This window comes from Chanodichthys erythropterus, chromosome 1, assembly GCF_024489055.1.
Source record: "Chanodichthys erythropterus isolate Z2021 chromosome 1, ASM2448905v1, whole genome shotgun sequence".
In the NCBI taxonomy this organism is placed as follows: Eukaryota; Metazoa; Chordata; class Actinopteri; order Cypriniformes; family Xenocyprididae; genus Chanodichthys; species Chanodichthys erythropterus.
The window spans coordinates 28,071,630-28,086,908 of NC_090221.1; the positions used below are offsets into that span (position 1 = coordinate 28,071,630).

At 37.7% G+C, this 15,279-nt stretch overlaps 1 protein-coding gene across 4 annotated transcripts in view; it reads right to left on the reverse strand.

Annotated features, from left to right (window-relative positions):
* Positions 1 to 14,946, reverse strand: part of pls3 (plastin 3 (T isoform)) — a 36,911-nt gene extending 21,965 nt beyond the window's left edge. The window contains exon 1 of one of the 4 annotated variants that reach the window (XM_067383620.1): positions 14,891 to 14,946. The gene's annotated coding sequence lies outside the window, so the exon portion shown is untranslated. Of the gene's footprint in view, positions 1 to 1,977; positions 2,126 to 2,334; positions 2,354 to 14,890 lie in introns of those variants that run through there. The other 3 variants (XM_067384496.1, XM_067382884.1, XM_067382215.1) reach the window with 3 other exon arrangements.
* Positions 14,947 to 15,279: the final 333 nt, after the last annotated feature.

Consider the following 15,279-nt stretch of genomic DNA (forward strand, 5'->3'; position numbering starts at 1 on the left):
GCAGAGTCGAACTGGAAATAGAGGCTAGCAAAAGCCTAGCAAATAGTCACATATCCAGTTATTGCAAACTGAAAAAATAAACTAAAGGAAAGTGTCCAATCCACAAATCCAAAAGTCAAAGTCTGGACATGTTTCTTTGGAAGATCAGGGTGTTATTTTATCTCTGAGTTATGATAGATGTGTACAAATCTGAACACCAGATGCAGTACTTATCTGTCCAACAGTCAGTCTGCTTGTGTTTAATTGTGTAAGTTGACCTAACAACCACCCTCTTAAAAATAAAGGTTCCAAAGTCATGCCATAGAAGAACCAATCGAGTTCCTCAAAGAATATTTCAGTATATTTTTCCATTTTTTTCTTAGCGTGAAGATAATTTTATTAATCTAAATAACCCTTTTCCACTATATAGAACCTTTTGTGCAATGCAAAGGTTCCATGGGTGTTAAAGGTTCTTCATGGAGCCATCAACGCCAATAAAGAACCTTTACATTTAAGAGTGTAGCAAAAACCTTATCACCAATACAGAATAAGCCTACACTAAGCACAATACACTAAAACCAAATGTAAATATTTGTCCAGGTTATCACTATAATTATTTATATAGTCCATTTAATTGCAGTATTATGGCATTGGCCCAACGTGTCATTGAGCAGCAATGAACACTACGGTAGCGTACAGTTTGAATCGAGGCCACAAATACATAGAAACTGTTAAGCAGAGTCCACCCACAGCAGCTGAACTGAGAACAGATGGAGAGCTCTAGCCTCAATCATGCTCTGCTGTACAAACTGACCTGAGATCTGCTCTTACAGGTAGCGATCAAGACACTGCAGCACTAAGGAGCCCAAGATGCATCTTCCTGTTAGCAGCTACTACCTTACAAGAACGCATGATGATTCAGGACACACCCGCAGCGCATGTAAACATATCCATTCCCATAGTCGTCACTCCAGCTATTTTTTTTTTTTTTTTTTTTTTTTTTTAAATCAGTTATGTCATTAGTGGTGCCAGCTGTCCAACCACACCCTGGTGGGACAGCATAAAGTTAAAGACTTCTAAAAGTGCTCTAAAATGAGTCAACGTCCTGCCAATGTTACATATTGGTTAAAATGTTTATTGTGTAAATAACTCTTAAAGACAGCACCGGACTGCTATTATTGGGCAATATTTTCTCAAGGTCTACATTTGATGTCATCCTTCAGCTATTCAGAAGACCAACACGGAAACATTGCTGGAATTTTTAAGAAAAAGACAAAACACAAATGGGCCAAATCTCCACCCTTGTGGCATCCCTTTCGCTGAGAACTGTGCACTACATACCTTTATTGAATCACCAGTTGGAATCGTTTCTTCCACAATTCATGCTTTAATAAGCTTCTTCACAATCTAAGCACAGATCCAGTCTAATTTGACTAAGGTTTGTTTACTTCCCAAATGAGTAAAGAGTAGTTTAACCTCCTGGGACTGAGTCATGCACAAATCTAAGCAACCAGAGAATCCTGTCTAGTCACTAGATTTTCAGTGTCTCTAAGGACTGCCAACACTGCACGAGTGATTGAACAAAGTCAAAACCATTATGCAGTGTTAAGTTACAAAGCAAAAGCAAAGAAAAAAACTGCCACAGAATTGCTTTCTTGGGGCTTTGATTGAAAAACAAAGTTGAGCATGTGCTCCACCACAAAAAAAAAAAAAAATTGATTTACCAGTCTGACGAGATGAAAAAAAACTCCTTTGAAATCTCAGTTAACACAACCAGTTACCCCAAAACTGCTTCCTTCACTCCAAACTGCAAACAGATGCAACAAATGTGAACTCAAACAACATACGTCTTTCACAGATGCTGTGCCGTTAGCAGAGCAGCTGGGAAAATAGTCAGACAGACAGAGAATGCTTTCGTCCAGTGTATAACGTTAATGAGAGAATGTGGGATGTAGAGGAGATGAGAAGAAGCAAAAAAAGAGAAAAAGAGAGACAAACCGTCCCGACGCGTACTGAGAATGGGGCTGTAGGCAGCAGCGGTCGCAGCAGTACAGGCAGTGCTCGCTCCACACCCTTCAAGGCTAATCTGAAACACCAGCATTCCTGCCTGCCTCACAAAGACCTATGGCAGCAAGTCATAACACTTCCTGACAGGCTATGGGAGTCGCGGTCGGCGTGTCCATCGGAGAGGGAGGAGGGATAGGCAGGCGCAGACGGAGAAGGAGAGGGGGAGGGGAAAACGTGCATGCTTTTCTTTTTTCTTTACTACCAACATTTCCATCCCAGATGTACTGCAATAAAGTCACGAGAGAGAAAAGCTCAATGCATCTCTTAAATCCAAATACCGTCACTCACCTTAAAACATCCTGTTGCTTTAAAAAGTCGCTACTGGACGGAAAAAATAACACAGTGGACAGACATATGCTGAATCACTTGAAACTCCACTGAATCACTTGGAAACACATGCTGAGCATGTGATATCTTTGCATGTTCAAGCAAAAAGACAGTTCAAATAAACAGATCGTGCTTTTATGTAGTTAAAAACAGAGTCAGCGCAAAAAACTGCTGCCATTTGGCTACAAAAATAAATAAAACATTTTGTTATATCCTCCCAATCTATCAATGGCAAACTAATTTCAAGGACGACTGAGCGGGTATGTAACAAAGACTCATTCATTTGCTAAGGAAACAGGCCACATGAGAAATAACAGAACATTCCCAGAGATAGACCTTAAATGAGGGCATGATGACCTCAAAACACACCCTTACTGTTTCAATTCAGAATTAAATTGATCAAATTTGGCGTCTGCATCATAATCTTATTTCCCAAGTTGTTGGCAAACAGCAAGTGGGTTATAAATGGGCATGGGTTTTAGTGAACTGCTGAAACCCAAAGTCAAAATAGCCCACCTCCACCTATTGTGGCCCCCAGATGTGTCTCGTCCCTCCTGTTTTGCCCATTTTGTGAAAGCAAAAGTCTCTGTGAAAAGTAATAGTATAACTCTCGTGATCTGGGACAAGTTGCATGACAGGACAAACATAGTATCATTAGCATATGACCACTCACATTTACATTTCAAAGCTTATTCAGCAGAAACTTGGCCGCACCCTGATGAATAAGCGTGAACTATGTTGTATTTCTCATGCAAAATAAAGGTTAGCTAATCATACCATATCTTATTTGTATTCAGAGATCTATACAACCATGCCTCTACCCACATTTTTACTCTAAAAATGTATCTACATACAATGTACATACAATGTATCTACCTACAATACATACGCAGTTTCCAGCTAAAATGAACAGTAGAGACAGTAAAACACCAACAAGGTCAATTCATTTTCACATGAGCTATGATCACAGAAACAGATTATTGATAAATATACTTATTTTATTTCCTTGTAAAATACCATGTCATGGCATTTTACCATAGTGCATGATTTGTAAACTAATACATTTTGACATTTGCATCTCTATATGTATCTTTTCTACCGAAGTAAACTTGCTCGGCAGCTCACCTGGTACAATATTGCACTCAGGTACGAGTCCTGTGAAACATGAGTCACGGTAAAATAGCTCAATGACTTGTAGAAGCAAACTGAAATGGCATTGTTGCGTCAGCAAATGCAGTTATTATCTCATGTTTGCTTTTGTTAACACTATCGGTTAGGTTTAGTGTCGGGTTTAGTTTAGGTGCTACGTTATTTTCAAATGAGAGCATTAAAGGTGCCCTAGAACTTTTTTTTAAAAGATGTAATATAAGTCTAAGGTGTCCCCTGAATGTGTCTGTGAAGTTTCAGCTCAAAATACCCCATAGATTTTTTTAATTCATTTTTTTAACTGCCTATTTTTGGGCATAATTAGAAATGAGCCGATTCAGGGTGTGTGGCCCTTTAAATCTGGTGCTCCACGCCCCAAGAGCTCGCGCTTGCCTTAAACAACATTAAAAAAAAGTTCAAACAGCTAATATAACCCTCAAAATGGATTTTTACAAAGTTTTCGTCATGCAGCATGTCTAATCGCATAAGTACAGTGTTTATTTTGATGTTTACATTGACTCTGAATGAGTTTGAGGCTATATGCTCCGTGGCTAACGGCTAATGCTACACTGTTGGACAGATTTATAAAGAATGAAGTTGTGTTTATGCATTATACAGACTGCAAGTGTTTAAAAATGAAAATAGCGACGGCTCTTGTCTCCGTGAATACAGTAAGAAACGATGGTAACTTTAACCACATTTAACAGTAAATTAACAACATGCTAACGAAACATTTAGAAAGACAATTTACAAATATCACTAAAAATATCATGATATCAATGATCATGTCAGTTATTATTGCTCCATCTGCCATTTTTTTGCTATTGTCCTTGCTTGCTTACCTAGTCTGTTGATTCAGCTCTGCACAGATCCAGACGTTAATACTGGCTGCCCTTGTCTAATGCCTTTCATAATATTGGGAACATGGGCTGGCATATGCAAATATTGGGGGCGTACACCCCGACTGTTACGTAACAGTCAGTGTTATGTTGAGATTCGCCTGTTTTTCGGAGGTCTTTTAAACAAATGAGATTTACATAAGGAGGAGGAAACAATGGAGTTTGAAACTCACTGTATGTCATTTCCATGTACTGAACTCTTGTTATTTAACTATGCCGAGGTACATTCAATTTTTAAATCTAGGACACCTTTAACCTTGTAGCGCCACTCACCGAACATTTTATTTCTGTATGTATTTATATGTACAACAACCAATGTAATAAAACATTGCCAGATTCACATTCATCTATTTCAGGGAAAAAAAAAAAAAAAAAAAAAAAAAAAATGAACATGCTGGGAATTTGACTTTGTAAGTGTCACAAAACATGGAAGCAATATATTCTATATGTGTGTCATTTTTAAGGATTGTTAAAAAAAAATAAATTCTAATCCCAGCTTAAGAGACAACAAATCATTGTGGCACAATACAAACCAATGGCATGATCTTGGAGCGGAACTATCTGTTTGTCTAACCATAACCAATGGCTGATACAAGAACGCATTTATAAAACCTGTTTGAAAACAACCATTATGTTTTCAATGTTGTTTGGTGATGCTAGCTGCACAGAAATTACACACTTTACCAAAAACCATGTTGGAGCAAGAAACCATGACTAACATTATTAAAAAATATAAGGTTTTAAGGGAGCTTTGCACACATTTCTATGCATAAGTGAAAGGTTCCTTTTATTATGAATGTCTAAATGTGTTACCAGTCCACAGAGGAATTTTGACATTCCTGAAGCTCAGGTTACAACACATCACCTGTTAAACAAGTCATATCCTGAAGATCAGGAACATTCAGTTTCAAGAGGCAGAATTGTAGTAGAAAACAATCCACCTAACAACTGGAGAACACAGTTTGGTTGGTTCTTCAAATTCCACCATTGCAAAACAATAAATCTGATCTCTCATCTCTGTTGCTGAAACTTGCTGGTATTTTGTTGCCTGAGCCCTGAGGAACAATAGTGTGGAGAGTAAAGGAGCAGTACAAAGGTCTCCTTCAGTGCAAACCATGAAGACAGGTGTTCACTTACAGATGCTTTTGTATACTCAACCTGCATTGCACACAGGACATTTACCGAAGTGAGAGTGAGAGAGAGAGAGAGAGAGAGAGAGAGAGAGAGAGAGAGAGAGAGAGAGAGAGAGAGAGAGAGAGAGAGAGAGAGCAAATGATTTTATATGAACCAAGAAATAATCTCATTATGCAAAAAATATATATTTTAAAAATTTTAATTCTTATGTTAGCTTTTTAGTAGTATTGTGTAGTATTTCAAGTATTTATTTAAAACATTGTAAAAAAATACCTAAGTGAAATGTTCTTAACTAACATTAAATCGTCACAACTCTTTATGCAAAAGATATTTAAACAGGAAATTCTCTCAAAAAAAAATCAGTATGGAGGAACTTGAATGCCACAGTAAACCTGACACTTCAAGCAAACATGTTAATTCCTAAGGGCTCTATGTAACATGATCTTTTAATCAGACCCATTCAAAATATCAGTGTGAAAATAAAAGTGATGAAATCAACCAACAGAGTGATGTGAAATTTACCGTTTCAAAACAACATGAAGACATATCAAAACAATACTGTACTTTGCAGTATATTTAGAGCAATTTTAATGTGATTCAGAGTCAGACAACAAATTAGTAGGGAGAAATAGCTGATTGTTGATATGACCCCTTACCAGCATTCAATAGAGAAAGATTTTAAACACTGAAGAAAAGCAAGGAACATGAAGTCCAGTTAAGAGAATAGCAACAATATTCACAACATTCAGATTCACAAGAGTGGACATTTGAGGTGAATGCACGTTTGTGTAGTCAGAGCAGGAGTGTTTAGTCTACAGCCTCCACTGGTTTATCATAGATCATAAAGCATGACTAAACCAGTGAAGTACTACAAAACCACATTAAAAAGACAGACTACCGGTTTGAAAATGTTGTCGTCAAGTGGTTCCAAACCTGTAAAACTCTCTTTCTTATATGGAACACAAAAGGAGATGTTTACTTTAGCAAAATGTTCATGTTGCAAAAAGCATCTTAAAAGTAGTGGGTTTTTTTTTTTTTTTTTTTTTTTTTTTTACATCTTGTCTAACTGTAAGTTTGAGGATCTGTAACATGTAGTTATCACTGGATCCAGCAGGTTTAGCATTAAAGTCCCCCTGCAGTCAATAATTTTGTCCCTTAAAACTCAAATGACTTATTTAAATGTTTTTTTTTTTGTCCTTTGAAAATTTCTTCATGCCTTAAAATAGATTGAACGTAACTTTTGCTTCATTTAGTACATGCGGATTCATGAATATGTAAATTAGCCCCTGCCTCCACTCAGTCACAGCAGCTCAGACCTGATACCTGATCCACTCACTCAACTGTAGTAAACACTACACAAAGGCAAGAATTCAGACAGAAACTGTTTCATCAGAAGAAGAGGTAGTGCGAATTATACAGGGTCGTCTACAAGTCCATGTATCAGAATGGTAATGCATTTTATGTATCATTCTCTACAACAAATGATTAGCATTTTGCTTAACAGCTAATAATGCAGTGCTTCCCACAGGTTTGAAATATACTTGCGGCGGTAGCCGGGCGAAAAATCCTTTTATTACCCACGGCACAAAAATAGTCTACTACATGTGACAAACAAATAATGTGTGATTTTTAACAGTATTTTTATTTATTGAAATTAATTTTAATTACATAGCATATTGCATTTAATTAAATACTAATATTATGCATTATTATGCATTGTAAATTATGCAAAATTACAGCATTTAAATGGTTCACCTTTTCATATGTTCTCCTTGCTGTTATATAGTGTCTCTCTAAGTGAATGGAACACAGATTTTACTAGTAAAATTTATAAAATGAATAATATACGTGTCAAATAATGTTCTTAGTCTTTTCTTCCTGTGGGGGAGACTACAATAATTTACTATGAATTAAATGGAAATCAAATTAAATACAATTTATTGTGTAACCAAAATACCAATAATGCCCAAAAGAAAAAGAAAAAAAAACTTAGCGTGTGACTTTTAATTGTAAACAAGCCCGAAATACACCGGGACTCTTATTTTGAAATGTGTGTACTATTGCAGGCTAATCCTACAGATTCTTAAAATCGCCTAAAACATTTTATATAAAGGCCATGAAGTAGACTTTGTAATAATTCATCAACTTGAGTTCATTAGCAATCGCTTGACATAAATCTGCGCTTTTCATTGATTAACAATAACTTTGAAGCAGTCTGAGGCACTGTTGCGCAAGCTTGTAGAACGCGCAACAGCGCCGCCTTGTGACTTTGCAACATGCAGCGCCCGTGGGAATGCTAGCGGGAGTAAACAGTTCTGACGCACACATAACGAGCAGGTACGAAACGACTAGTTATTCGATCGCGGATGGTTTCATTATCTTGCGCGGATATAAAAGTATAAGAGGATAAAAATAATAAAAGCAAAAATGTGTCTCCAAATATACTTGGGTGGCCGTTATTATACGTGGGCGGCCCGCCCAAGTAAAGTCTATGTGTGGGAAGCACTGTAATGTGTTGCTAATGTTACACAAACCATGTTCCCTTTCACCATCTCAGAGTCAAACAGCTACCTTCTAAAAATCAGCATCTTTAGAAATGCTTTGAACATCATAGCAAGTCAGTGGAGAAAAGCCCTGCCCACCCATGACAGGATTGGTTAGAGAATTAGGGCTGGGGAATATATCGTATGCAATTGTCACGTGCATTTCGTCAGCAAAGCCGGTTGCTTGATTACCGCTAAATCGCCATCACTTGCTTTCAAATGGAGCGGCATTTAATAGACAGACCCGTAGTTCACTGATAAGCCACACAAATATCTTAAAATAATATATATAAAATAATATATTGCGTGGCTTATCAGTGAACTATGGTTCTGTCTATTAAATGCCGCTCCATTTGAAAGCAGGTGATGGCGATTTAGCGGTAATCAGGGAACCGGCTTTGTTGACGAAATGCGTGTGACAATTGTATGCGGTATATCCCCCAGCCCTATAGAGAATACATCCATTTGGGGGAACAAAACTAGCTCCTATTTCAGAGTAGGGTCTAAACCTGGCAGAGCTATAGGAACTATCAGTGGCGTAAGTATACGTTGATTGGTCACACGCATGCAAAACAATTCACATTTGTGAATACCGTGCTTAAATGACACCACTATTGGTCGCTTCAGAGTTCCTATTTCTGGTGCGATTGCAACCAGGAAAATAGCCCAGGGGAAAATTGGTTCATGGGGAACTATCCCTAGTGGCTAGTTCCTATAACTTAGTTCCTATAACTATGTGGTGCAAAAGCACTTTATATTACACACACATTCATACTATATAAAACATACTTTTTAGCGCATACAAACTACTTATTAAAGGTGCTCTAAGTGGTCCTGGGTGGAGTAACTTCCTGTTGATGTTCGAAGTGTTGTCAAACAAAACAGAGGCTAGACCCTCCCCTCCTCCTCCTCCCCCTCCTCTCCGTGCTTCCTGAAACAGTCAAGAACGCGCATTTAAAATCATTCTTGACGGTTATTGGCTGGAGCAATTTTATTATGTTTTGTGGTCCAGGCTGCACCAGTTTGTTTTTATTGCTGTTTTCGGAGCTTGTGGCGACTACAGAGACCGTGTTTTTTTACAGTGTGTTCAGGGGACAGGCAGCTACTGGATAGTGAGGATATGTTTGCTGTATGTGACAAAAATGTTTTGGCCTAAAAACGCATGACATCACTTAGAGCACCTTTAAAAAAAAGTACATACTCAAGAGAGTATGTGATTTCAGATGCAGCAAATATTTTTAGAACATGTAAAACTGCATTTTATACTTCTTCCTAATTGGAAAAAGCTCTTATTAACAGTAAGAAAAAAAAAATTCCTTTAACCCTAAAATACAACGCAACGCGTCATTCAAAATACATATATAAAAAAATCAATATGAAAAATTCCTTCACGTTAAAGTTCAATGGGCCCTGTTTTTACTGACTTTTATTAGAGTGCTGTTGCATGACAAGACTCAAAGTTTGGTGGATTTTATGAGGGGAAAATATGGCAGAACTGGGGTGGAACCATCTAGACTTCCCAAAACACTGAGCCCAACAGATGAAGACAGACAAATTAAATTTTTGTTTTTTTCATAATCACTCAAGACTATTAGTGATGTGCCCACTAGAAGAGATAGAGAGACACAACAACCCTGTTGAATATTAGTTAGGGAATCAAAATAGAAGCCAACCTTGAGATACTTCAGTCTGTAGCGTCAATAGAAATCGTCACATTTGTGGTGGGTTCAGTACAGCACGGTCTATTTTTGGTAACTATCCTAAGAGTCATGGCACCATCACGTAGATGGGTATCATGTAAATTAATCAAGATTCATTCAGCATGATCTAGCCAAATGCTTGGAGGTCATGAGCAAACAGCCTCCCACAGACATTGCTGAGGCATTTTTGTCCTGACATCACTTTAACCTCAGTTTTGACAATGGCATCCAAACCACAAAGTTCTCCAGGAACGGCTCTAACCGAGAACATGCTCTTGTGAGCAACACTTACAGCTGAGGAATGAAGGGCTTGGAGAATGTGAGACAGCTCTTGGAGGAAGAATATAACCACAGCAAGACAGAACTTAGGAGCAGTGTTTCGAGGACAAAGGCAGACATCACTTAACACACTGGCTTTGTTATGATCGAGAATGCAGACAGATTCGCCTTCCTGAACCAATCTCAGCTTTGGGAAAGCAATGTAAGATATCTGAGTTCTCAGTCTTTGTTATGGCCTTTTCAAAGGTTGTCTGTCGTGCAAAAAAGTCAAAGCCACACATTCCTATCTAGCCCAGCAGTGCGGGCAGGGAATTGCCTCAGAGTCTAGGGCTTTGCACCACAACAACTCACACTACTGGCTGCTAAAATATGCAATACAGTTCGCATCCAGTACATAATCACATCGCTTACTTCAGCACAGTCTGGAAATGTGTTCCATTTGAAAGTAAATGCTCAGTGAAGTGAACATCAGAGTATTCCACCAAATGAGATTCCAATCCGAAGGAGTGTATGTTTAATTCGAATGGCACTGAGAACAGGGAATAAGGTAAATAAATAAATGCAGTAAAAATGATTTGAGGCTACAGCATTTTTAATACATTTTAACAAGAGTGTTTTGTATGCAGTTGTTTGCGGGTATAAATTGTGAAAGATGTGACAATAGCATGGTGCAGAGATTATTATTACAGCGCAACTATCATGATTACAGTTAAATAAGATAAAACACACATCTAAGGGGCCATTTACAACCAAAAAAAATGAAAACTTTTATGCACTTTGGCTGTTAAAGGTGCTCTAAGTGATGTCACGCGTTTTTAGGCCAAAACATTTTTTGTCACATACAGCAAACATCTCCTCACTATCCGCTAGCTGCCTGTCCCCTGAACACACTGTAAAAAAACGCGGTCTCTATAGTCGCCACAAGCTCCGAAAACGGCAATAAAAACAAACTGTTGCAGCCTGGACACGACAAGAATGATTTTAAATGCGCATTCATTACTGTTTCAGGAAGCACAGAGGGGAGGGGGAGGAGGAGGAGGAGGGAGGGTCTAGCCTCTGTTTTGTTTGACAACACTTCGAACGTCAACAGGAAGTTACTCCACCCAGGATTACTTAGAGCACCTTCAATTTACATGACAACAGCATTTTGGGGGCCTGAAAACGCAAGCTTTTGAAAATGGGTTTCAAAGTGCAAGTTTTTAAAAACAATACCATTATCATCTCCGTGTAAACTGCAAAAAAGTGAATTTGTGAAAACAGTGACATCATGTGCATGTGTATTAGTTCAGTCTATAGGCATGTTGTGTTTCTTTTAGGGCTGACCGATACATCGCATGCGATTGTCACTCGCATTTCGTCAGTAAAGCCGGTTCCATGATTACCGTTAAATCGCCATCACCTGCTTTCAAATGGAGCGGCATTTAATAGACAGAGCCGTAGATCACTGACAAGCCACGCAATATCACGTTCAATATCGAAGGCGATTCATCTGCGTTATGAACGCGATATTGCATGGCTTGTCAGTGAACTACGGCTCTGTCTATGCCGCTCCATTTGAAAGCAGGTGATGGCAATTTAGCGGTGATCAGGGAACCGGCTTTACTGACGGTCAGCCGTAGTTTCTTTACAGAGTGACATTGCCAACTACTGGCCTGGCAGCATACAGCAATTTTAGTCGCAGATCCATTTGAACTCACAACACAACAATCGCGACACATTTTGAAAGGATGTTTGGTATTGCATGCTAGCATACTACTCTTACTCTTAATTTTCTGAACAAATGAGATACTGGAAAGATTAAAGACATATGTCAAAGTATGCAGTATATTCTAGAAATATGCATGGAATACTGTATCCCATCATGCAATGTGTTCGACTTGACTTTAATTTTTTGACAGTGATGAATGATCTGGAATTAATGTAAACCACAATTTTGACATCTAATTATTATATAGATATAAATTATTATATCTAAATAAAATAAATATATATACACAAATTATTATTTTTATAGAATATTGCAGTGTATATTATAAAAGATTTATCTGTGCACTGCACTTCATTGTTTTGTTTTGTTTTTTAATTCATGTGCCTCATAATCTTTAATCAAAATAACTTCCCTCCCTAACATCTCTTCTCTTCTCTGATGTGTTTACTGGTGCGAGGGCAGGGCAACCTGTCACTCACATGAGATCGACCAATAGCAAACCACAACCATCCAACCAATTGCTCATAGACAAAATCAAGCCCTACATTTGTTCTCATTTGAGAAGCTGTTTCACTAAATGTCACAATAGGGAAGAAAACACTGTCACAACTTCCATTATCAATGCGGACTTTAAGAAAGTTTTAAACAAAATGCATACTGCACAGTACACTTTAAATATTCTGCTTTCTGATATATGAACAGCAAAAAAACCCCCCAAAAAATCCTAAATTGCAGTAGTTCAATCAAGTAAGTCATAGAGCACAAATTAAAGGGTAAGTTCACCCAAAAATTAAATTTCTGTGATTATGTACTCGCCCTCATGTTGTTCCAAACCCGTAAGACCTTTGTATATCATCAAAACACAAATTAAGATATTTTTGAGGACATCTGAGAGTTTTTTTTTTTATTTATTTTTTTATATCCCATAGAAAGCAACTAAATTACCACATTTATGGTCTAAAGTAGTAAAGGCATTGTTAAAATAGTCAACATGACTACAGTGGTTCAACGTTAAGGTTTTGAAGCGTCGAGAATACAAAACAAAAAACAACGACTTTAACAATTTGAACTGTTGTCACACGCAGTTGACAGTGAAGGCAGTGCAGGCTTCCGTGTTTATGTCCAAACACCGGCTCAGTATTGGCTGAAGCTGTACACGTGAGCAGCATGACGCAAACGTGTGATGCTGACGCAGGAGCCGGCCAATAATGAGTCAGTGTTCGAACATAGAACACAGAAGCCTGCACTGCGTTCACTACGTCAAATGTGCATGACAACAGCTCAAATTGTTAAAGTCATTTTTTTGTTTTGTTTTTATGCGCAAAAAGTATTCACATTGTTCCATAGCATTAAAGGTGCAGTACGTAAGAATTTTGTCCGCTAGAGGTCGCTAGATGCCTATGTTCATGTTCATGGATGCGTCATTGTAGTGTGAAGCAGAGCAGGACCGAGCGTTGTGGGAGCTGAACGAGGCCGCTGGAGCGATTGCGCAACACACGCCTCATGAGCAGCGGAACTTTTACTATGCCACAATTGCCGGCACTGCTTCCGCTTTTCCGGTCATGAGTATGAGGTAACCCAGCTCTGTTTATCATATTAGATACATTTAAGTGTGTTTAAAATTATGTTATAACGTTACTCTCCGCATTCGCTCGGTGGCTGCTGTGAGACACTTGTTTGAGACACACTGCAGTAAGATAGATCGATTTTAGAATATCATAATAAATGCTGGATGGCATGTGTTGACAAATGGCATGCAGTTAATTTTAAAACGTATTGTATGATGGAGAAAAGTCTGTATTACTGTTACTATAAATAAAGCTGCATTTGATTATGCTATGTTAGCTACTTCACAAAATAGTGTTTTTCTCTGAGGCATGGTAAAGCACGGTACTCACAAAAAAATGAAGAAAATTTGATTTATTTTAAACAATAAGATTAAACGTGTTGAGCTATATAACAACAATTCGTTTTCTGTCTATAAATGTATTAAAACAGTTGTTCCATTGTCTATTAAAACGTGTTTTATATTAAAGCATCTTTGGTGTTTCCATGGTTTCTACAAAATGAAACCAGAAACCGAGGGTAACACGGGTATGACGCAATTGACAGGCGACTCCTCACACACTGAAATTTGAAAAGTTAAAATTGCAATTTTCTCACGATTTACAAAGAGTTGCAAACATCTGGGATATTGCAAGTACTCAGCTGAACAAAATATATAACACTGGCATAGTGGTTTTTGGATATTTTACTGCAAAAATCTTTAATAATTTTAACAATGTCTTTACTACTTCTCTGGACCTTGAATGTGGTAATTTTGTTGCTTTCTATAGGAGATAAAATAATAATATTAAAAAACCTCGGATTTCAACAAAAATATCTTAATTTGTGTACCGAAGATGAACGATGGTTGCGGGTTTGGAACGTGAGGGTGAATAATTAATTACAGGAATTTCATTTTTGGGTGAACTAACCCTTTAAGACTGCGGTTGACATCAGTGGTTCATCCTCAACAAGTAGGATCTACTCAAGCACACTGCAGTTTTCCATGCTTTAAATACTACACACTACATTCCAAGTATGAGTAGCATAATGGAGCACAATACTGATAAAACAGACTCAAATCTTTAGCTGTGTTCAGATCATTTATCGCAAGCTAATATAGTAAAATATCACAAGGGGCGTTTCATGTGAAACGAGTTCATTGAGAACGTCACCTACATTGTCCATTCATCATCAAATCACAGCTATATTCATTTATAACAACCATACATGCTTCCGACTGTAAATACACGCACATCACATGACTAGCCGTCTCTAAAAAACAAATAATGAACACAGAGTATTAACTCAATCTTACTCGTTCAGGGGGAAAAAAATACATTTTATAGCAGGATATCGAAATGTAAATGTAAACTACTTCTGCCAGTGCAGTGATAGAATCAAAAAGTTCCAACTTCCAGTGAGGCTCACGAGACTGTTTGTAACTCCATTAATTGTAGCTACAATAAATTATAACCTAATGCCTCAGTGTTTGTACGAAGGAAACAACACAATCTGAAAAACAAAAGTGCTCTACAAAGTTTAATAAGTTTATTAACTTACTGCGTCCGCCTTTGTGTTTGTTGCCCTGCTGGCGTTTCACTCGCGCGCACTCACAGAATCACGCTGAACTCACTGGGCTGCGTCTCAACACACGAGAGCTGCCTACAGCCTTCTGTGACAGCACAGACTCAAACATAGACAGCAGCCTAACTACACACAATTTATGACAATTGAACTCACAAATACATTGAACTTTCTACCAAACACGACAAGTTGATGTGACTGGGATTTTATTTGGCCATTTTTTTTAAAATACAATAATATTTAAACTAAACATAAATCTAAAATGAAAACATAAAAAATAAAACTATTAACAAGAACTAATACTAGTATATCAATCATAGCCTTCTGAAATGATGCATGATGTCCAGCCCACTTCCCTTGTTGCA